Raw genomic sequence first — 23,026 nt, 5'->3', positions numbered from 1 at the left:
CACCAGCTCATTGTGGAAGGAGATGGTGAGGAAGATCTAATATCAGCTTCCTATGATTCTGAACTGGATCTAGGGTTGTGGACTGTAAGTGGTCACATTTTTCTCCAAATAAAAATAGTTTTGGCAGGTCACGATGGCTCACACCTGTAATCCCAGCACTTTGGGAGGCCGAGGCCGGCAGATGACTTGAGGACAGGAGTTAGAAATTAACCTGCCAACATGAGAAAATCCCGTCTCTACTAAAAATACAAAAATTAGCTGGGTGTGGTGGCGCACACCTGTAATCCCAGCTACTTGGGAGGATGAGGCAGGAGAATCACTTGAAACTGGGAGGCGGAGGCTGCAGTGAGCTGAGATCATGCCACTGCACTCCAGCTTGGGCAACAGAGTGAGACTCTGTCTCAAAAAACAGAAACAAAAACAAAAAAAATAGTTTTATTGATATTTTTCTCAATTATGAATATAATACATGTTCGATTAAAACATTAAATCAATTACAAGAAAAAAGAGTAAAAATGACTCAAAGCAATGACCTCTTCTTAATATCTGGTGAACATCTTGAATCTGTCAATCAAGGAAAATGACCTAGGCAAGTCTCAGTCATTTTAGGAGGTTTATTTACCCAAAGTTAAGGACACGTGCCTGGGAGACAGGTCTATGCTTTTCACCAAAGATAATTTTGAGGGCTTCAATAGTTAAAGGGGAAAGGGCAGGATATAGAGAAATACACAATTTTCATGTGAGGGGGGTAGGGGAAAATAGTCATTAATGCCTTTGGCCAAGTGAATCTGTATTTTTACATAAGATAGCGTAGACAATAGGCAGAGGAAACAATCAGATATGGATTTGTCTCAGGTGGGCAGAGGGATGACTTTGAGTTCTGTCCTATGTCCCCCTCTACCCAGCACCTGTGAAAATAAGCCATCAATTTACATTGCCATGGTGAACTTTTAAAGGAAGCTTTTTAGGGTAAAGATCTTGGGACTCACAAGTGGGCAAAACGTGGGGGAGGTATGTGGCTTTTCATTTCTGTTGCCATTTTACTCAGGAACAAAAATGGCAGGCAGGTTTGCACGCTTCAGTTCCCAGGCTTGACTTTTCTCTTTGGTTTAGTGAGTTTGGAGTCCCAAGATTTATTTTCCTTTCACAAATAAAAATGAGAAGGATGGATGCAAATCAAATATGGCAACAGAGGTCAAGTGACTCAGAAGCTCTCCAACAGTGTCATTTGAGCAACACAACTTCTCAAGTGTGGTGATTTCTCGGGGAGTTCAGGGAAGAAGTAAATCTGTCTCCACAAGTGGACCATTTTCAGTTTTCTTGGGCAATTTCTAATTCTCACTTATTCCAGACATGCTGTCCTTTTCCCCTAAAATTTTCCACCACTCCTCTTTATCTGTTGTCTTCCTTATTGTCCTTAATAATTAATATCCTAAGTCTGTCTTTCCCAGCGCTATTCCTCGCACCCCACCCACCATTCCAAGACTGCTCTGGAAAGCACATACCATTAGCCGCTATCTAAGGAAAAAATGATGGCAATATAATGCGATAATTTTTATAAGTCCAGAATTGCAGTATGCACTTGTAAGACAAGTTCTTTCAAAAGAACTAGATCTGAAAGAAGAATTAATTTTTTTTTCTTGGTAATGATGTTGCTTTAATAAAGTCACATGCCCAGAATATGTTCCAGTTTCTCTCTCCCTTTTCCCTCTTCTTCTTTGGTTCCATATTTTCCATCCTCCGTCTTCTTCTTCTTGATCTTTATCTCCTTCCTATTCTTCTGCTACTTCTCCTGGTCGCCAAGGAACACTCCTTAAAAGAATGATGTAGAGAGCGCCTGGCACAGCCTCAGCCGCCGGAAGCTGCGTCCCGCGGGGCGCGAGGCTGCCGTGGTGCAGGTGGCAGAGGCTGGGGCGCCGCTCCTCGGAGGGTGCCCGCTGAGACCTACCCTTTGACGCACCCTCCCTGCGGATTGGGGTCTCCGTCTCAAAGCAAGACTGGGCCCAGCCGCGAGCAGGGTAGGAGGCAGGGTGGATGTGGCAACGACGGTGGTGCGATGGTAGCCCTGGAGGAGCCTGTCCACTTCTTGCATCTGTACAGCCCCTGGTGCAGATTTGGATTCAGAGGTTGGGTATTTAAAGGACATTATCATGGATAAAGAATTCTGGGTATTACAGAGATTTCATAGACAAGTACTGTCAGGAGTTTGAAGACGCAGAAGAGAATAATCACCTGTGGTGCCTTAAAAAAAAATTTTTTTTTGAGATAAAGTCTCGCTATGTTGCCCAGGCTGGAGTGCCGTGGTGTTATCAGGGCTCACTGCAGCCTTGACCTCCGGGCTCAAGCAAATCCTTCCATGTCAGCCTCCTGAGCAGCTGGGACTACAGGTGCACATGGCTACTTTTTATTTATTTATTTTTTTTAAGGGACCGAATCTCACTATGTTGCACAGGTTGGTATCAAACTCTTGGATTCAAGCAGTCCTTCCACCTCAGCCTCCCAAAGTGTTGGAATTAGAGGCCTGAGTCACCATGCTTGGCTATGCTGCCAATTTTTTAAAACTTTTATTTTAGGTTCGGGGTACACGTGCAGGTTTGCTATGGAGGTAAATTGCCTGTCACGGGGATTTGGTGTACAGATTATTTTGCCACCCAGGTAATAAGCATAGTATCTAATAGGTAGTTTTTCCATCCTCACTCTCCTCCCTCCCTCTACCCTCAAGTAGGCCCAGGTGTCTGTTGTTCCCTTCTTTGTGTCCATATGTTCTCAATGTTTAGCTCCCACTTGTAAGTGAGAACATGTGGTATTTCATTTTCTGTTTCCGGGTTAGTTCCCTTAGGAAAATGGCCGCCAGCTCCATCCATGTTCTTACAGAGGACACAATCTCGTTCTTCTTTTATGGCTGCAAAATGTTCCATGGGGTACATGTGCCACATTTTCTTTATCTAGTACAACATTGATAGGCATTTAGGTTTATTCCATGTCTTTGCTGTTTTGAATAGTGCTGCCATGAACATATGTGTGCAAAACCCAATAATGGGATTACTGGGTCAAACAATAATTCTGCTTTGAGTTTTTTGAGAAATTGCCAAACTGCTTTCCATAGTGGCTTAACACTCCCTAACTAATTAACACTTCCACCAACAGTGTATAAGTGTTCCTTTTGCTTTGCAAACTCACCAGAATGTTAATTTCTGACTTTTTAATAGTAGACATTCTGACTGGTGTGAGATGGTATCTCATTGTGGTTTTGATTTGACTCTGATGATTAAGTGATGGTGAGCATTTTTTCATATGCTTCTTGGCCATGTGTATGCCTTCTTCTGAAAAGCGTCCATGTCCTTTGCTTACTTTTTAATGGGGTTGCTTTTTGCTTGTTGATTTATTTAAGTTCCTTATAGATTCTGAATATTAGACCTTTGTTGGACGTGTAGTTTGCAAATATTTTCTTCCCTTCTGTAGGTTGTCTGTTTACTCTGTTGATAGTTTCTTTTACTGTGCAGAAGCTCTTTAGTTTAATTTGGTCCCATTTGTCAATTTTTGTTTTTGTTGCAATGGCCTTTGGCATCTTCATCGTGAAATCTTTGCCAGGTCTTATGTCCAGAATGATATTACCTAGGTTATCTTCCAGTGCTTTTGTAATTTTAGATTTAAGTCTTTAATCCATCTTGAGTTTGTTTTTGCATATGGTGAAAGGAAGGGGTCCAGTTTCAGTCTTCTGCATATGGTCAGCCAGTTATCCCCACACCATTTATTGAATAGGGAGTCCTTTTCCTATCGCTCGTTTTTGTCAACTTTGTGGAAAATCAGATGGTTGTAGGCATGCAGCACTATTTCTTGGCTCTCTACTCTGTTCCATCGGTTTGTGTGTCTGTTTTTGTACCAGTACCATGCTGTTTTGGATATGGTAGCCTTGTATAGTTTGGTAACGTGATGCCTCCAGGTTCTTCTTTTTGGTTAGAATTGCTTTGGCTATTCCACTTCTTTTTTGGCTCCATGTGAATTTTGAAATAGTGTTTTTCTAACTCTGTGAAGAATGTCATTGGTAGTTTGATAGGAATAGCATTGAATCTGTAATTTGCTTTGGGCAGTATGCCATTTTAACAATATTGATTCCTCCTGTTTATGAGCATGGAATAGTTTTCCATTTGTTTGTGTAATCTCTGATTTCTTTGAGCACTGTTTTGTAATTTTCATTGTAAAGATGGTTCACCTCCCTGGCTAGTTGTATTCCTATATATTTTACGCTTTTTGCGGCTGTTGTAAATGGGATGCATGCCGCCTATTTTTAATGAATGTACCTTCTTGGTAGAAAAGTGTAAAAAATTTGTAAAAACAAAACCAAACAAAAACCCCAAACAAACAAACAAAAACACAATGTTGGTGAGGATGTAGAGAAATTGGAACCCTCATACATTGCTGGTGGAAATGTAAAATGATGTAGCCACTGTGGAAAACAGTTTGGAAGTTCTTCAAAAGTTAAACATAAAGTTAACATATGACCCAGCAATTGTACTTCTAGGTATATACCCAAGAGAAATGAACATATATGTTCATGAAAAACTTTGTACATTTATGTTCATAGCAGTATTATTTAAAAGAGCCAAAACTGAAAACAACCTAAATGTGTATCAATTGATAAATGGATAAAGAAAGTGTGATTCCATACAATGCAATATTATTCAGCCACAAAAAGGAAGTGTTGACCCTTACTACAACAGGTATTAACCTTGAAAACATGATGCTGGGTGAATGCCAAACACTAAAGGCCAAACAGTGTACCATTCCATTGATATGAAATGTCCAGAATAGCAAATCTACCAAGATGGAAAGTAGAGTAGTGGTTGCTAGGGGCTTGGGAAATGGGGAAAGGGGAGAGTTTGATCATTGGTCTAGGGTTCCTTTTTGGTGTGATTAAAATGTTCTGGAATTAGATACTGGTGATCGTTGCACAACTTTGTGAATATGTGAAAAAAAAACCTCACTGAATTGTACTTTTAAGGGATTGCTCTTATGATGCATGAATCATGTCTCTATTTTAAAAAGAACTCTAAAGTCCTAGAAAAAAAAAAAAGAAATAAAATTATCTGGCTGTCCTGGGACTGCTATTTCTCCTAAAATATCTTCTTGTATTCAGTAACCCTACTACTTCTCTGAGTAGACACCTGCCCAGGTGCTTCTGAGTCAGATTTCTGTGGGATGAATTGATGTTGAGCATTCTCCCTGGGATCCCCTTCCCCTAGCATTCATGTTGGTGTGTCAACAACATCACACAACATCACACACCCTCTCCATTCCAAATACCACAGACAGGATTTACACAAATCATCTGTGTGAATGTTACCAGTGGAAGGGATACAAGTTACCAGCGGTGAATCTATAAGGGTGTGCAGCAACTTCAAGAATTCGACTGAGGGGCAGAAGTCAGAAAAAGAGGCTGAGGCAAGTTGCAGAGGAGGAGTGGAGGTTTATTAAAAAGCTTTAGAGCAGGAAAGAAAGGAAAGTACATTTGGAAAAGACCCAAGTGGGCACTGAGAAGGTCAAGTGCAGCGTTTAACCTGGATCCTAGGACTTCAGAGGCTGGCCTCCTGCTGGTGCCTTGCACCCCTTTCCCATGATTCTTGCCTTAGGCTGGAAAGCCTGCATGAATAATGCCCTCCTTACCCTTGGGAAGTGAGCTCATGCAGTGTGTTTAGGAAGTTGTGTGCATGCCCATCCGAGGCTTTCTTCCCTTTTCTGGTGGTGCACCCCTGGAATGTCATATTCTGCCATTTTGTCTCTTACTGCACATGGCCGGGAATTTGCTTCCTCCTGGTGTCTGCATTCAATTAACACTTTAGTTCTGCATCCTTGGATTTCAACCAACCACAGATCAAAAATATTCAGAAAAGAAAAAATAAAATAAAACAACAATAAAAAATACAAGTTAAAAAATACAGTATATAACAACTATTTATATAGCATTTACAATTGTATTAGATATTATAAGTATTCCAGAAATGATTTCAACTATACAGGAGGATGTATGTAGTTATACACAAATACTATGCCATTTTATATCAGGGACTATAGCATCTGCAGATTTTGATATTCTTTGGGTGTCCGGGAACCAATTCCTTGGGGATACCAAGGGATGACTATAATGTGATCATGTAACCAGGAGAGTGCATTAGCTAGGGTGGAGGAAGTCAAAAACCCCGCATTCACACGCTTCAAATATTGTGGGTTTGCTTGCTCAACATCCATTTCAACTTTTCCTAAGGTGCCTCCCTGTTTGCAGAGACTGGAAAACTAAAACCTGCATTTTCAGATTCCTTAGCAGCTAAAGTTCTCATATGATTTAGATATAGGTTTCCACAGTCAGATGGACATGTATGAGATCTGGAAATGGAACATTTGTAAAATGGGGATAATAATAATACCTATCTCATTGAGTTTGATGTGAGAGAGATATATATAAATACTACATATACATTGTATTCTCTCAGTCTATGTAATATGCTATATATAATATAAACTATATGTAGTATAGTCAAGTAGTAGCATATAGTGAGTATAGGTGTATATATGTATATACAACACATACATATCTAGTCTATACTATATGTAATATATATTTTATAGAGTATAGTGTATATATACTTATCTATACTAGGTATAGTATATATAACCACCATATATAGTATGGTGTATGTTGCATACATATGTGTATGTATACACACACACACAATTATCTCTTGATATCTGTGGAGGATTTTTTCCAGAACCCCCTGTGGATACCAAAATCCACAGATGCTCAAGTCCCTTATATAAAATAGCATAGAATAATACATCCTTGTATATATGCTATGCATATCCTCCTGTATACTTTAATCTCTCAATTACTTATAATACCCAATACAATGCCTACACATCACTTCATCCATATAGATTCAACATAGCACTTGGCATGCGGTAAATTTTGCTTTTTGGAATTTTGTGGAATTTTTATTTTTCAAATATTTTTGATCTGTGGTCAGTTGAATCCATGGATGTGGAATCCACAGATATGATGGGCTGACTGTCTCTCCCTCTCTGTCTCTCTTTCTCTCTATGTATATATAATAGAGTGCCTGGCCCATAGTAGGCAGCATATATGTTTTAGCTATTATTAGCTATTTTTAAAAATTACATATTTATAAGGTATAGTTTAATGTTTTGATACATTTATGTGTTGTATGCTGACCAAGTCAGGGTATTTTTTGTTTCCATCACCTCATGCAGATCTGCTGGTGATGGAAATCTAAAATGCAGCCAAGCTTGGAAACCACTGGCATTGGGCCTTAATCTTGGTAAGGAACTTGGGCTTTAATGCAATCGGAAGATGCTAAAGGGCTTTAAGCAAGGGAATAATATGACATTTAAAAAATATTTCTGGCCGGGCGCGGTGGCTCAAGCCTGTAATCCCAGCACTTTGGGAGGCCGAGACGGGCGGATCACGAGGTCAGGAGATTGAGACCATCCTGGCTAACACGGCGAAACCCCATCTCTACTAAAAAATACAAAAATCTAGCCGGGCGTGGTGGCGGGCGCCTGTAGTCCCAGCTACTCGGGAGGCTGAGGCCGGAGAATGGCGTGAACCCGGGAGGCGGAGCTTGCAGTGAGCCGAGATCTTGCCACTGCACTCCAGCCTGGGTGACAGAGCGAGACTCCGTCTCAAAAAAAAAAAAAAAAAAAAAAAATTTCTAAGAGATAGCTCAGGCTTCAGTGTAAAAAGACAGGAAGTGGGGAAGGAGAAGGAGGAGGAAAAGAGTCAAGTGGTTATAGAAGCCAAGTAGAAGATGATGGTGGTTATGCAGTTTTAATAGAAACAAGAGAAAAACAGCTGGGTTTGTGATATCTTTTGGAAATGGATTTCACCAATAGTACTGATAGATTGGATGTGGGTAGCTGTGATGGTTAATTTTTTTTTTTTTTTTTTTTTTTTTTTTTTTTTTTTTTGAGACGGAGTCTCGCTCTGTCGCTCAGGCTGGAGTGCAGTGGCAAGATCTCGGCTCACTGCAAGCTCCGCCTCCTGGGTTCACACCATTCTCCTGCCTCAGCCTCCCGAATAGCTGGGACTACAGGCACCCGCCACCATGCCCGGCTTATTTTTTTGTATTTTTTAGTAGAGATGGGGTTTCACCATGTTAGCCAGGATGGTCTCAATCTCCTGACCTTGTGATCCGCCCGCCTCGGCTTCCCAAAGTGCTGGGATTACAGGCGTGAGCCACCACGCCTGGTCTGTGATGGTTAATTTTAAGTGTCTACTTGACTGGATTAGGAATATACAAAGAGCTGGTAAGGCATTATTTCTGGGTATTCCTGCAAGGGTGTTTCTGGAAGAGATTGATGTTTGAATCAGCTGGCAGTAAGGAAGATCCACCCTCAATGCAAGGGGTGCCTATCCAATTGCTGAGGGCTTGGATACAAAAAGACAGAAGAAAAGATAATTCCCGCTCTTCTTCTGAAGCTGGAACGCCATTCTTCTCCTGCTGTTGAACATCAGAACTCCAGGTTCTCTGGCCTTTGGACTCCAGGACGAGCACCAGCGTTTCCCCAACCCCTGCTCCACACCCTCCAACTCCGAGTTCTCAGGCATTTGGCCTGAGAAAGAGAGTTACATCATTGGCTTACACCTGGTTCTGAGGTTTTTGAACTTGGATTGAGCCATGTTACTGGCTTCTGGTGTTCTCCAGCTTGTAGACAGCCTATCTAGGGACTTCTCAGCCTCCATAATTGTAATCATTTGAGCCAATTCCCATAATAAAACTTCTATCTATCTATCTATCTATCTATCTATCTATCTATCTATCTATCAATCATCTATCTCTATCATCATCATCAATCAATCAATCATCTATCCATCTATCCTACTGGTTTTGTCTCTCTGGAGAACTCTGAATGATAACAGTAGGTTAGACTAGATGAAGTAAATCAAAATCTCTGGGGCATCTCTGACAGCATATGTGTCTCCCAATCACATTTGCATGGGTTCTGCTAGATCACAAGTCTCAAGTGGCAGGATAGTTTGCTCCACAACCTTGACCTTCTGTAAAGATTTTTCTTGCTCCAGGTCTGACTCAGAACTATCATCCTAATGTGTTACTTGGCAAATGGATTGTAGCAGCATGCCCAGAAGTTGAGTATGTTGCCTCTGAAATCCAATAATTTTCACCAAGCATTGGGTGTCTCTTCATGGTGAATGGTACAAGATGCAAAGCAAGGAAACATGTCTAACTTTAGAGGGAATAGCCCAATATGCCCTATACTGCTGGAACCCTAGAAACTTCATGGTGTATCAGGCTCCTGAATTTTCAGGAAGTCTACCTCCTAACTTTTGGTGTCCACATATCTGACCAAGGAATCTAGAGTAGTCACTACTACTTCCTGATCACAGGTCCAGTGAACATAATGTCATCAATTTAGTGGGTCAGTGTGACAGTCTGTGCAACATCAGGACAATCAAGGTCCCTGAAAACTATTGTGACAGAAAACAGGAGAAGTGAAATAGCTCTGGGCCAAGGCGTTAAAGTACACTACTTCCTACCTTCTAAATACATACTGTTTTTGATTCTCCTTACGGTAGGAATGAAAAGAAGGCATTTGCCAGATTAGTAGCTGAATTTAGGTGCCAGGGGCTTCACTGATCTACTCCAGTAAAGATTTGCAACTTAAAACTGACTACATTTGCCACAATTGACATCAATATTTAGGATCTGTCTGGCATCTGCACTAGCAAAATGGGTGAGTTCAATGGGGAATTATGGTGGGAATCACACAATTGCACCTATTGATTCTTTTGATGATGTTCCCAATCTCTACATTTCCCCCTGGCATTGCTTTTGGCTTACTGTTTTGGTGAGAGTCGGTTTATTCTGTAATAGCCCTTCCACCATGGGTCAGGGAATCAATGTGGTGTTTATCTCTGCCAGTTCTAAGTATATTTATTTCTTCTGTACAATCTGGGATTTTTCGGGAGAGGGGACAATGAAATATGTGTTTTAGGCTGTGATGGATAGGCTATGAGATGGGCAAGGGAAAAGACGCTGTTACCTGACTTTCTTAAACCTCCTCTTTGACCCATGGATGATGGTGGCAGTTTGGGTGTCCAGAATTAATGTTACTTCAGAGCCAATATCCAAGAATTCATAAAAAGTCTGCATATTTCTCTTTCTCTGGTTCATAGTCATCCTGGTAAATTGCTGCAGGTTTTGGAGGGAAGGCTTGGGAAGATTCTTGGTATACTCTTATTAGTCAAATTGTAGGTCCTTCCTCAAAAAGATCTGGCCTCTGTTTCAGTGAAGGGGCTCCCTGAGCTGGCTCAGGGAACTGAGTAAAATGCTATGAATTCTCCCTTCTGCAACTCAAGTATGTGTTTAGCAGACCTAAAATTTTTTTGCGTGTGTCAACAGCCTCTCAGTAAATGACCTAACTGTTTTGTCTCCTTTCTTTCTTTTCTAGAGCCTGTGGATCAGTTAGTCACTGCTACAGATCCCTGTGCATCAAAGCACTCTGATTCTCTGGCTTACTATAGTAAGGGAGCTCACCTAGTGGTTAAATGCTATTACTTGGTCTCTACACTCCAAGATCCCATTATTCTCAATGAGGTCAAAGAACCCAGTTCCACTGGGCATTTTTATTGTCATCTCCAGTTTGCAGAAAACAGGTAACACAGAGCTCTTCAATGATGTGAGTGTCCCCGCACCAAAATATCTGTAAATGTCTTGGTGAAGGGGTCCTCTGGACCCTCCTTGGAAGCATGGTTCCAGCATTCCCTATATCCCTGAGCCTTTAGACTCCGTTTTCTATGGCATGCCTAGTAAACTCAAGTATTCTGATCTCATTAACTATAAACCATCGTCAAATCCAGGCTTCTGTGAACACCTCCATTAGTTGTAGACCATGAATGTAGGCATTATTAATATGTTGGCTCTCTAATGCTCAGATGAGTACATTTAATCTTGAATTCCAGGTTAATGTATCTATGTCAATGAATTCAGCTGGATAGAGCCTTACATTCCTTCTCCCTAAGAGTCCACTCCTGTATCTGCTGTCTGGGCTCCTGCCAATACAGATTGGTGAGGGATCTTAATTCTTTGAGTTTATAGGCCATTTCCTTCTGGAGCAGGCCTTGTACCATGTGGCCTTATGGGCCTAGAGACAATGAGATGTGCAGAAGAGGACTGGTTTCTTTATATAGGGGTAGACTGCTTATTCTAGAAAGTGAGGCTTAGAGGAATTTGGAGGTTTAAATCTCATCCATGTCTGCCAGAATGTTCCCATCTTAAGTCTCAGGGTCCACTCCTTCCTCACCAGTGCACTTATCTTAGATTGAGAGAGGGCTGATCATTTCCTTGGCACTGCCAACTTGGCAAGCCTTGTAGATAGTCCCTGGATCTGGTTTTCAGTCATAAGTGCCCTGTGACTTCAGGACTCCTTCAAAATTGCCATTTTTTTTTTTTTTAGACGGAGTCTCGCTCTGTGGCCCAGGCTGGAGTGCAGTGGAGCGATATCGGCTCACTGCAAGCTCTGCCTCTCGGGTTCATGCTATTCTCCTGCCTCAGCCTCCCGAGTAGCTGGGACTACAGGTGCCCGCCACCACGCCCGGCTAATGTTTTTGTATTTTTAGTAAAGGCAGGGTTTCACCGTGTTAGCCAGGATGGTCTTGATCTCCTGGCCTTGTGATCCGCCCGCCTCAGCCTCCCAAAGTGCTGGGATTACAGGCATGAGCCACCATGCCTGGCCAAAAAAAATTGCCATTTTTAAATTGTACTTTTCACAGCCAAGTGACTCTATAATCTTTGTAATTGCTATTGTTTCCATAGAGACTAAAGGCCACAGCCCCTTGATTCCTATGGCCTCACCCTCCACCTGAAATTTTTTTTTTTTTTTTTTTTTTTTTGACAGGTTATTGCTCTGTTGCCCAGGCTAGAGAGTAGTGGTATGATCATGGCTCATTGCAGCTTTGAACTCCTGGACTCAAGCAGTCCTTCTACCTCAGCCTCTCAAGGAGCTGGGACTACAGGTGTGTGCCACCACACTTGATTAATTAAATTTTTTTTTTTTTTTTTTTTTTGTAGAGACAGGATCTCACTGTGTTACCCAGGCTGGTCTCAAACTCCTGGCCTCAAGCAATCCTCCTGCCTCAGCCTCCCAAAGTGCTGGAATTATAGGCATGAGCCACCATACCCAGCCACCTGAACTTCATCTAGTGCTACTTACCACTGAAGATAATTTGAGTAATCATGATGCTGCCATTTGCCAAGATTATCCATGCTCCACTCCCCATCATTAAGAAAGTTATTCTTATGATGAACCGAGTAACTTTAGTTCCAGAATCCTGATCTGAGAACTAGTTTCCTGGAGCCACTGCTGCTAGCAACTACAGTTTAGTCCAGTACTGTCCAATAGAAATACGTGAGCCACGAATGCTTTTTGCCGCTTAGGTAATTAAAAATATTTCTAATAGCCAGATAAAATAATGAGATAAAATTAATTTTAATAATACATTTAATTAATCCAATAGATTCAAAATATGATTTCAATATGTAATCAATATAAAACATTATTAATGAAATGTTTGTTCTTTTTCATATTAAATCTTTCAGCTGTGCATTTTAGACATATAACACATCTTAATTTCATCTAGCTTCATTTCAAGTGCTCAATAGCTGCATATAGCTACCATATTACACAGTGCAGATTTAGTGAGATGGTTATTAGATAAAGGTTTAATAACAGAACTATTTACACAGATGAAGGTAGTGGGGAGAAACTGGGGGCTAGTAACAGAATTGCCACTACCCCTCAGCCTCCAGCACCACGATACACTCCAGCTCACGTTCTGAGGAAGCTTGGAACACGGACTGCAGGGTGTCCAAGAGGTAGCTCCCATGAGGATGCTGCATTGAGGCAATCCCCATGGTCAGCAGTCTTGGGGGAGAGATGAGGCACATGAGCACTTCAGGCTGGTGAAGAATTCCTAGGACTCTCCTCCCAGGTCTTCCCCTTATGCCGATCCCAGTGACAATTCACATTCCTTTTCCTGGGGCATGTAGTCCAGATGGGAGATTAATATCTGATCAGAAATTGTGATGTGGGCCGGGTGCGGTGGCTCACACCTGTAATCCCAGCACTTCGGGAGGCCAAGGTGGGTGAATCATGAGGTCAGGAGATCGAGACCATCCTGGCTAACATGGTGAAACCCCATCTCTACTAAAAATACAAAAAAATTAGCTAGGTGTGGTGGCGGGCGCCTGTAGTCCCAGCTACTCGGGAGGCTGAGGCAGGAGAATCGCGTGAACCCGGGAGATGGAGCTCGCAGTGAGCCAAGACTGCGCCAGCCCGGGCAATAGAGCAAGTCTCCGTCTGGCGGGGGTGGGGGGGGGGAAGAAATTGTGATGTGGTTTTATTTAGTCAAAGTATTGGGGTCAATACTTTGGAAGGCTGTTGGGGAAGCTTTGTGAAGGGCAAGGCTCTCTCTCATGGGCAAGGCTGCCAGGTACCAAAGGCAAATTTGCTGACTTGGCAAAATATCTTAGCCTGGCCTTGACCTTCAATTATCTCAGCTACCACAGGTCAACCTGTGGATTAGAGGATCTCTGGAAATCTATGTAAACCCAAGAGTCCACCAGTCTAGTGCACTGAGACCCAAAGTCCACAAGTTGCCCTCTACCCAATACCTTTTCCCACTGCTCCCTCTGGCTCCTCTCCCTTCCTGTCTTCCCCTCCCTAGGGGCCTACCGTGACTGAGCTTCACTATGGAACAGCTCCTTCCTGGGGTCACTATGGCCTTTCTGTCCTGTTGGTGATTCAAGGGGTGACCGAGGGGAGGAAAACACACCAAATTCCACAGCATGGCCCTGCCTCAGAGCACACTCTTTCCTTGCCACATGCTGGTCGCTTACCTTTTTGACCCTCCTTCCCTTTTCTGGCTAAAATACTCTGTCTGGTCCTCTCCCAGTCAGACCACTCCCTCCCAGGTACTCACTCTTTTCCTGGGGAGGGGCTCCAGCCAGGAATTGGTAGCTGGCATGCTGGAGAAGAGGGGAGTCTCTCTGCATCTCCTTGAAGGTTCACAGATGGTTCTTACTTTCGTAGTTGATTTGTTTGACAGCTATTTGCCAAGCTATGTCCTCCTTTTCCTTCTGAGGATAAGATATGTCAGTCCTGAGGTTCACCCCCAGATTCTCTGGAGACAATTGAGGAGCAGATCTCCCTTTTAGGACAGGTTGGGCAAGCCCCAGCTTCCTGTGCCCAGGGAAGCCGAGTGTGGGGCTCAGGGAACCGCTCTCCCCACCTCATCATGAGAACATGCAGGGCTTTCCAGCACCAGCCATGGGTCCTGAGTTGGGAAGTGGGGCTCCCAGGTTTGTGTGGAGTGCCTGCGGGAAGGGCCAAGGCTTGTGTGGAGAAAGCACTTGCCTGACCCCACCGTTGTCAGGCTGGCCAATGTCGTCTACCTCGGCTTAGGCCTGGGCTAGGTTCTGTGAGATGTGCTGGTGCCCAGTGCCTGGCCCTGTCCTCAAGGAACATAGGCCCCAGTGCCTCAATTCTAGAGTCCTTTCTTTTGCTCAAATCTGACCACGCACACATTTCTGAACCACTCCCCACACCTGCCCTGTGCTTAGCTCCAGTTGGTCTGAGGTGTTTTATGAAAAATGTGGATTTCGAAGCCTGGCCAGGAATTGTGTGGGGTTTGGTCTTCTCACTTGCAGATGTTGTCCACTTAGGGAAGCTATTTCCAATCCTTCATGTGAGAAATAGGAAAAATAACATCTCCATGCTAGGTTCTGGTCGGGAAGTGGCCAGCACCCAGGTCCTCATCGCCTGCTGGTCCTGCCAGTCAGCCTGGTAGGATATGCACTGCCCTCTCCACACCTGGAGTCCCCTTTCTTCCTCCCTGCTCCTAGTCAAATCCCACTGATATATCAGGGGACAGTGGAAAGTGGCTGTTTTAAATTCAGGAATTTAGAAAGTAACTGTGAATCAAGCTGATAGTGTTGGTTTTGAATGCTTTTTTCAATAATACAGAAGTCCTTTGCAGAGTTTTTGAGGGAAAGCTATAGGAAGTCTCTATCACTCCTATTCCATACCCCTCTGGCAAGCAGGTTTCTTAGTAACCACAAATCAGGCATCTAATCGTCAGTTGTCTCCTATGTCTGGTACTACTCTGTTTTACCCTGGAAATGTCCCTTTTCTTCATCTATACTTCTCTACTGTCACCATTGATGGTTATAACAAATTACTCATTTATTTCTTTCATGGGTTAGCAATTTACAGAAAGTGAATTGCCTTTTTTTTTTTTTTTTTTTTTTTTTTTTTTGAGACAGGGTTTTACTGTGTTGCCCAGGATGGAGTGCACTGGTGTGATCTTGGCTCACTGCAACCTCTCCCTCCTGGGCTAAAGCCATCCTCCTACCACAGTCTCCCAAGTAGCTGGGACTACAGGTGTGCACCACCATGCCTGGCTAATTTTTTGTATTTTTAGTAGAGACGGGGTTTCACCACATTAGCCAGACTGGTCTCAAAAACTCCTGATCTGACCACCTCGGTCTCCCAAATTGCTGGAATTATAGGCGTGAGCAACTGTGCCCAGCCATCTTTTCTTAAGGAAAACAAAACAAAATTATTTCACTTCCATTTATGTTTATAAAAAAAAATTATTCTGTCTTTACTTCTCTTTTCTAAGAACATTTACAGTGATTCTAGAGTTTCTCACATAGATGGAGCCTAAATGTTGACTTTTATTTAGCTATTTTCCTATTTAATAATTGAAAATGGGTTCCACTATCAGGTTCTGGTACTCACCAACAGAAGTTTACATTCAGCATTTTGGATTTTCTCATGGAGGAAGAAGCTCAAGAGGAATAAGGATATAATTGCTGTAACATATTTCCCAAAGCAATGGTGCATGCTGCCAGGGGTTGGATGTAGCTCTGCAGAGAAATGTTGGCAGCACATGGATCTTAAGTACCTCCTCCTCAGGGAAGCACACCAGCGCCATTTTCTTACCCTTTCCCCTTCTGTTCCTACTTCAAGGTATCACTGGCTTATTCTTTCCTGAGCTTTCTCCTTCTGCCTACTAACACCTCTCACCCCAAATTTTTGTTATCTAAAAACGGCAAAAATTGTCATCTAAATGGCCTTTTAAAAGGCCAAGGAGCTTGATTCTATTTATTCTTTACAATCTGTACCTTCCTCATCGGTTTTCAGATGTATTCTTATTTTCTAGTTTTTTAGAACAGGAAGTTAACTAAAGATGCCTTTATTCATCTGCTTAAGCCAAGGATACGTCTTAGGAGGACCATGCAATAGAACGGAAGAACCCTCTTGGAGTAGGGATCCAACCAGAAGAGGTGTTGTACCAAGGAAAGGAAACCAAAATAGAAGGTAAAGGGCCCAAGTATGATCCTTTCAAATCCCACATCTCCGCTAAACCTCTCCTCTCCTGTCTCCCAGCCATTATGCTGACTGATTCCTCAAGGCTTACCCTTCCAAACTCATGTTTGGTTGGGGCAGTAGAATTTTTGTAGGAACTTCTACCTCACAGTCAAGTAAAAAATCGGTATTTGAGTATAAGCCCTTCATTGCATGTGCCACATTTCCAAGGCAAATATTGAGGTAGCAAGGAAAATGGAAACTAACTGGAAGTTTCTAACCATGCGAAAATTCTCACAATAATCAGAGCAGTATGTCCACTGGTCTGGCTCTTGGATCACACACTGACAAATATAATTTGAAGTTCCTCTGAAAGCGGGGATTTTTCTGAAACTAAAAATAGAACAACCTTAGTGTCTGAAGGGCAGGGCTCTGACTGCACAGAGTAGGTGAAGCCACTGAATGTCTCCTATAAGACAGCCAAGCCTGGTCAACACTCCCAGAAGACACTACCTAGCAACCACTGTTCTTTCTGAATGGGGAGCAGGCAGCTCACCATCTCCCCCATCATTTGTAAGTGAAGGTTAGATTTTGGTGGTGAGAAATGTTAACACCAGCTTTCTAGCTGTGGTAACTACAGAAACTCTCTTTAAATATTCCATTTGCTCCTCTATTCCTGGCCCCCTTGCAGTTAGGTGAGGCCACAATACTAACTCTAGTCAATGAAAAATGAGTGGAAATTAGTATGTGTCCTTTCTGGGGTAAGACAGTAAAAAACCTCCATGAAATTCTCCATTTTTTTCTCTTCCCTTACTCTGGTGACTAAGTTGGCTATGCATTCCAGATGGCATAGCTGCAACACAGTGGAGCATCTGTCAGCCTAGTTCCCTGAGTGACTATATGGAGCAGAGTCAACACTCCTTCCTTAAATCTGGATGAGACATGTAATTTGGGGGAGAAATAAACTTTTATTGTCTTTAACCACTGAGATTTGGGGTTGTTTGTGACCACAGCATAACTTAACTATTCTGATTTAATCCAGTATTTTAGAAATTGTTTAGAATGCAATTCTATCACTTTGAATTACATTGGCAGGTTTCGAATAACACCTTCAACAACTTAGAAAGCCCTCATGGAGAATTGTAAAGAAGAGCTACAGGGAGGTGATGAGTCTTTCTTCATTACTCTCATTCCACATCCCCTTTCCATATTACTCTCTTTCCACATCCCCTTTCCAGGTTAAGATCAGGCCCTATGGGTTAGTAGATCTCTTAGTTACCACAAATTGGTCATTAAACCTCTTTTCTTTCCTAGCCCCCTTGATGTTAATGTTTGACCCAAAAAATTTCCATATTCTTCCTCTGCTCTTCTTCAGTTTTATCACTGACATCATCCCACTTTTCCCCTGGCCTTGTGGAATTTTACTGTATTTGTGCATGGCCCAGTAGTCTTGACTTGAGGAAACTCATATGCAGATTTCTGGAGTTCTTTTTCCTGCATAGTTCTCTCTTTCCTGGAATTCTGCTCTGTAATGTCTGTGGTTCAGAAATTACCTCAATGCAGAAAGCCAGGGGAACTGTAGGCTTACTTTGTGTCTGTCCTTTCTCCCTTGGGTTATTTGTTGTTCAATGTCCGAAGGCATTTTTTTCTTATATTTTAACCAATTTTCTAGTTGTTTATAATAGGAAGTTTAACACCAGTTCTAATTATCCCATAAAGATCCTAAATTCAACTTTTAAATCTAAAAAAGTCTACAATTATAGATGAGCTTTACTTAGTGATAGTATTATTTTGCTAAAGGCACATGTACAAAACTATAGCATTATGCTGTGGGTCATGACTCACTTGAGACTGAGATAAATAAGCATCTTTTTCCTCTTCCTCTTCTAATTTTCCTTCTCCTACCCCTTCCTCCTTTTTCTCCTTAGTCTTTAAAAAAAGTTTCCTCATCTTCTTTCTTTTCTCTCAACCAAAATGCCTCCTTTAAAACAATTTATATACAAGTAAAAATGAGCATAAAATTTCCAGTATAAAACACAATTATTAGTCTAAGAGCTAGCATTATTGTAACTTTGGTTTGAGACTCCACATCTTGTTTTCTACATCATTTTAGAGAACTAATACATTAAAAAAAAACAATTATTAGTCTATGTTTTTGGACACACAATGTACAAAGATATTTTATGATATCAATAGCTGAAAGGGGTGGGGAGCCAACAGTATAGGAGCAGAATTTTTGTATCTATTGAAGTTAAGCTGGTATAAATTCAAATTAGGTGTCATAACTTCAGGATGTGAAGTGTAAAATCCCCACGGCAACCTTAAATAAAATGGTTATAGAATATACACAAAACGGAATGAGAAGAAAATTAACCATTTTCTGTGGGAAAAGAAAGAGAGATCAGACTGTTACTGTGTCTATATAGAAAGAAGTAGACATAAGAGACTCCATTTTGTTCTGTATTTGAGATGCTGTTAATCTGTGACCTTACCCCCAACCTTGTCCTTGCAAGAGACATGTGCTGTGGTGACTCAAGGTTTAACGGATTTTGGGCTCTGCAGGGTGTGCTTTGTTAAACAAGTGCCTGAAGGCAGTATGCTTCTGAAAAGTCATCACAATTCTCTTAATTTCAAGTACCCAGGGACACATACACTGCCGAAGGTCGCAGGGACCTCTGCCTAGGAAAGCTAGGTATTGTCCAAGGTTTCTCCCCATGTGATAGTCTGAAATACGGCCTCGTGGGAAGGGAAAGACCTAATTGTCCCCCAGCCTGACACCCGTGAAGGGTCTGTGCTGAGGAGGACTAGTATAAGAGGAAAGACGGCCTCTTTGCAGTTGAGATAGAGAAAAGCATCTGTCTCCTGCCCGTCCCTGGGCAATGGAACATCTCGGTGTAAAACCCAATTGTGTGTTCTGTTTACTGAGGAGAAAATCACCTTAGGGCTGAAGGTGGGACGTGCTAGCGGCAATGCTGCTCTTTATGCACTAAAAAGGTTTATGGAGATGTTTACATATGCATATCAAGGCACAGCACTTTTCCTTAAACTTATTCATTCACAGAGATCTTTATTCATATGTTTTACCGCTGACCTTCTCCCTACGATGATCCTATTATCCTGCCACTTCCCTTTTTCTAAGATGGTAAAGATAATGATCAATAAATACTGAGGGAACTCAGAGATCGGTGCTGGCGCGGGTCCTCTGTATGCTTAGCGCCGGTCCCCTGGGCCCACTTTTTCTTTCTCTATGCTTTGTCTCTGTGTCTCATTTCTTTTCTCAAGTCTCTCATTCCACCTAACGAGAAACGCTCACAGGTGTGGAGGGGCAGGCCACCCCTTCACTAGTCTACTTCTATGAGAGTGACTACTGAGGTACCCCACTCGACATACTAAAATTTTGTCATAGCTTATTAAGGAACTATATTCTAGGACTTCCCTTTAGAAAAGAAAGAAGGAGTCACAGAAGGAAATTGGAAAATACTTAGAGATAAATGAAAATGAAAATACAACATACCAAAACTTAGAGGATGCAACAAAAGCCATGTGGAGGGGTTCATTTATAGCTATAAATTCTCATATTTAAAAAGAAGATCTCAAATCAACAACCTTACAGTTTCAAGAACTAGAAAAAGAATAACAAAATTCAAAGCTAGCAGAAGGAAGGAACTAATAAAGATAAAAGGAGAGATAAACAAAATAGAGAACAGAAAAATAATAAAGAAAATACGATGATTCACACCTGTAATCCCAGCACTTTGGGAGGCCGAGATGGGTGGATCACTTGAGGCCAGGTCAAGACCAGCCTGGCCAATGTAGTGAAACTGTCTCCGCAAAAAATGCAAAAATTAGCCAGGCATGGTGGTGCACATCCATAATCCCAGCTACTTGGGAGGCTGAGGTGAAGGGATCGCTTGAACCCGGGAGGCAGAGTTTGCAGTGAGCTGAGATTGCACCACTGCATTCCAGCCTGGGTGACAGAGCAAGATTCTGTCTCAAAGAAAAAGAAAATAAAGTAATTCAAAAGTTGTTTTTTGAAGAGACCAACAAAATTGAGAAATCTTTAGCTAGACTGAGTAAGAATAAAAGGAGAGAAGACTAAAGTACTAAAATTGGAAATGAAAGTGGGACATAACTATTGATTCACAGAAATAAAAAGGATTATAAGAAAGTATTATGAACAATTGTTTGCCAACAAATTGGATATCCCAGATTAAATGGACAAATTCCTAGAAACACAAAACCTACCAAGACTGGATCATTAAAAAATAGAAACTATGAGTTGACTTATAATTAGTAAGATCTAACCAGTAATAAAAAAATCTCCTGACAAAGAAAGCCCAGGATCTGATGGCTTCTCTGGTGAATTCTACCAAACACTTAAAGAACTAACATGAATCCTCAAGCTGTTCCAAAAAATTTAAGAGGAGGAAACACTCCCTAGTTCATCCTGTGAGGCCGGCTGGTTTTTTGTGCCCTGATACCAAAGCTAGCAAAGGTACAATAAGGAAACTACAGATCAATATCCCTTTTGAACATTCATGTAAAAATCCTCAACAAAATACTAGCCAAAAGAATTAAGCAGCATCTTAAGGATTATACACCATGATCAAGGGGGATTTATTCCTGGGTGTAATAATGGATTAACATATGAAAACCAATGTAATACACCATATTAACATAACGAAGGGGAAGAAAACCACAGAATTATCTCAACTGATGCAGAAAAAGCATTTGACAAAATTCAACACACTTTCATTAGAAAAACATTCAACAACCTGGGAATAGAAGACAATTACCACAACATAATAAAAGTCATATATAAAAAATTCACAGTGAACATGAGACTCAATAGTAAAAGGCTAAAAACTTTTCCTGTAAGATCAGGTACAAGGCAAGGATGCCCGCTTTTGCCACTTCTACTCAACGTAGTACTGGAAATTCTAGCCAGAGCAATTAGGCAAAAAGAAAGACAGAAAAAAATCCAAATTTGAAAAGAAGAGCAAAATTTTCTCTGTTTGAAGATGATATGATCTTGTATGTACAAAGTCCTAAAGATTCTACCAAAAAAACCTGTTAGAATTATTAAACTAATTCAGCAAATTAGCAGGATACAAAATCAACACAAAAACATCAGTTGAATTTGTATTTAGCAATAAACAGAATAAACAGTCTGAAAAGGAAATTAAGGAAAAAGAAATCTATTTATAATACCATCAAAGAGAATAAAGTCCTTAGGAATTCACTTAGCCAAGGATGTGACTTGTACAATGAAAACTAGAAAATATTGCCAAGGAAATTAAAGAAAGCATAAATAAATGGAAAGCCATCCTATGTTCATTGATTGGAACACTTAATATTGTTATGATGTTAATACTTTCAAGGTGATCTATAGATTCAATGCAATACCTATCAAAATCCCAATGATGTCTTTTGCAGAAATAGAAAAATCCTTCCTAAAAATTCGTATGGAATTTGCCTTGAGTAGGTAAAACAGTCTTGAAAAAGAAGAGCAAATTTGGAGGACTCACACTTCCTTATTTCAAAACTAACTATAAAGCTACAGTAATCAAAATGTGTGGTATTGGCATAAAGGAAGACATATAGACTAATGGAATAGAAAAGAAAGCCCAGAAATAAACTCTAACATATAGTCAAATGATTTTTGATAAGAGAGCCAAGACCATTCAATGGGAAAAGGACAGTCTTTTCAACAAATGGTGCTGAGAAAGTTGGATATGCAAGTGCATAAGAATGAAGTTGGATCCTTACCTTACATTACATACAAAAATTAAATTGACATAGATGAAAGACAAACTTGAGAGCGAAAACTATAAAACTCTTAGAAGAAAACATAGGCAAAAGCTTCACAGTATTGGATTTGGCAATGAATTTTTGGATATGACACCAAAGGGGCTGGCAACAAAAGAAAGAATAGACAATTTATACTTTATGAAAATTAAAAGCTTTTGTGCATCAAAAACACTATCAACAGAGTAAAAGGGCAACCCACAAAGTTGGAGAAAATATTTGAAAATCACACATCTTTTTTTTTTGACAGGATCTTTCTGTGCCAACCAGGCTGAAGGGCAGTGGCACAATCACAGCTTATTGCAGCCTCAACCTACTGGGCTCAAGTAATCCTCACCTCAGCCTCCCGAGTAGCTGGGACCACAGGCTTGCACCACCACATCTGGTTAATTTTAAAATTTTTTGTAAAGACAAGGTCTTGCTATGTTGTCCAGGCTGGTCTTGAACTCCTGGGCTCAAGCAATCCTCTTGCCTCAGTCTCCCAAAGTGCTGGGATTACCGGCATGAGCCCCACATCCAGCCCAAATCATGTATCTTATAAGGGATTAGTATCCAGTTTATATAGAGAACTCCAAACACTCAACAGCAGCAGCAACAACAAAAAAACCTGATTCAAAAATGGGCAAAAGGAGTTGAATAGACATTTCTCCAAAGAAGATATATAAATGGCCAATAAGCACATGAAAAGATGCTCAACATCACTGATCATCAGGGGAGTGCAAATCAAAACCACAGTGAGATTCCATCCTACACATATTAGGATGGCTATTATTAAAAAGAAACAGGAAATAACAAGTGTTGGCTAGGATGAACAAAA

General features: G+C 41.3%; 2 protein-coding genes and 1 long non-coding RNA gene across 4 annotated transcripts in view; 2 read left to right on the top strand and 1 right to left on the bottom strand.

Moving 5' to 3' along the window:
- The window catches only part of LOC126939198 (NADH-cytochrome b5 reductase 1), a 143,857-nt gene that overhangs the window by 59,070 nt on the left and 61,761 nt on the right, over positions 1–23,026 (bottom strand). The gene's annotated exons all lie outside the window — the stretch shown is intronic.
- The window catches only part of TMEM183A (transmembrane protein 183A), a 604,310-nt gene that overhangs the window by 548,427 nt on the left and 32,857 nt on the right, over positions 1–23,026 (top strand). The gene's annotated exons all lie outside the window — the stretch shown is intronic.
- Positions 24–17,352, top strand: LOC126939597 (uncharacterized). Of its 2 annotated transcripts, XR_007720424.1 has the most exons (5): positions 7,270–7,331; positions 9,608–9,765; positions 10,483–10,687; positions 16,256–16,413; positions 17,229–17,352. It is a non-coding gene; the product is annotated as an uncharacterized LOC126939597 (long non-coding RNA). The 2 variants fall into 2 exon arrangements; XR_007720425.1 differs by lacking the exons at positions 7,270–7,331; positions 9,608–9,765 and adding an exon at positions 24–84.

The sequence above is a fragment of the Macaca thibetana genome, chromosome 1 (assembly GCF_024542745.1).
Source record: "Macaca thibetana thibetana isolate TM-01 chromosome 1, ASM2454274v1, whole genome shotgun sequence".
NCBI classification, from domain to species: Eukaryota; Metazoa; Chordata; class Mammalia; order Primates; family Cercopithecidae; genus Macaca; species Macaca thibetana.
Note: the sequence above shows the minus strand (reverse complement) of the source record. Positions and strands in the feature narration are given on the sequence as shown.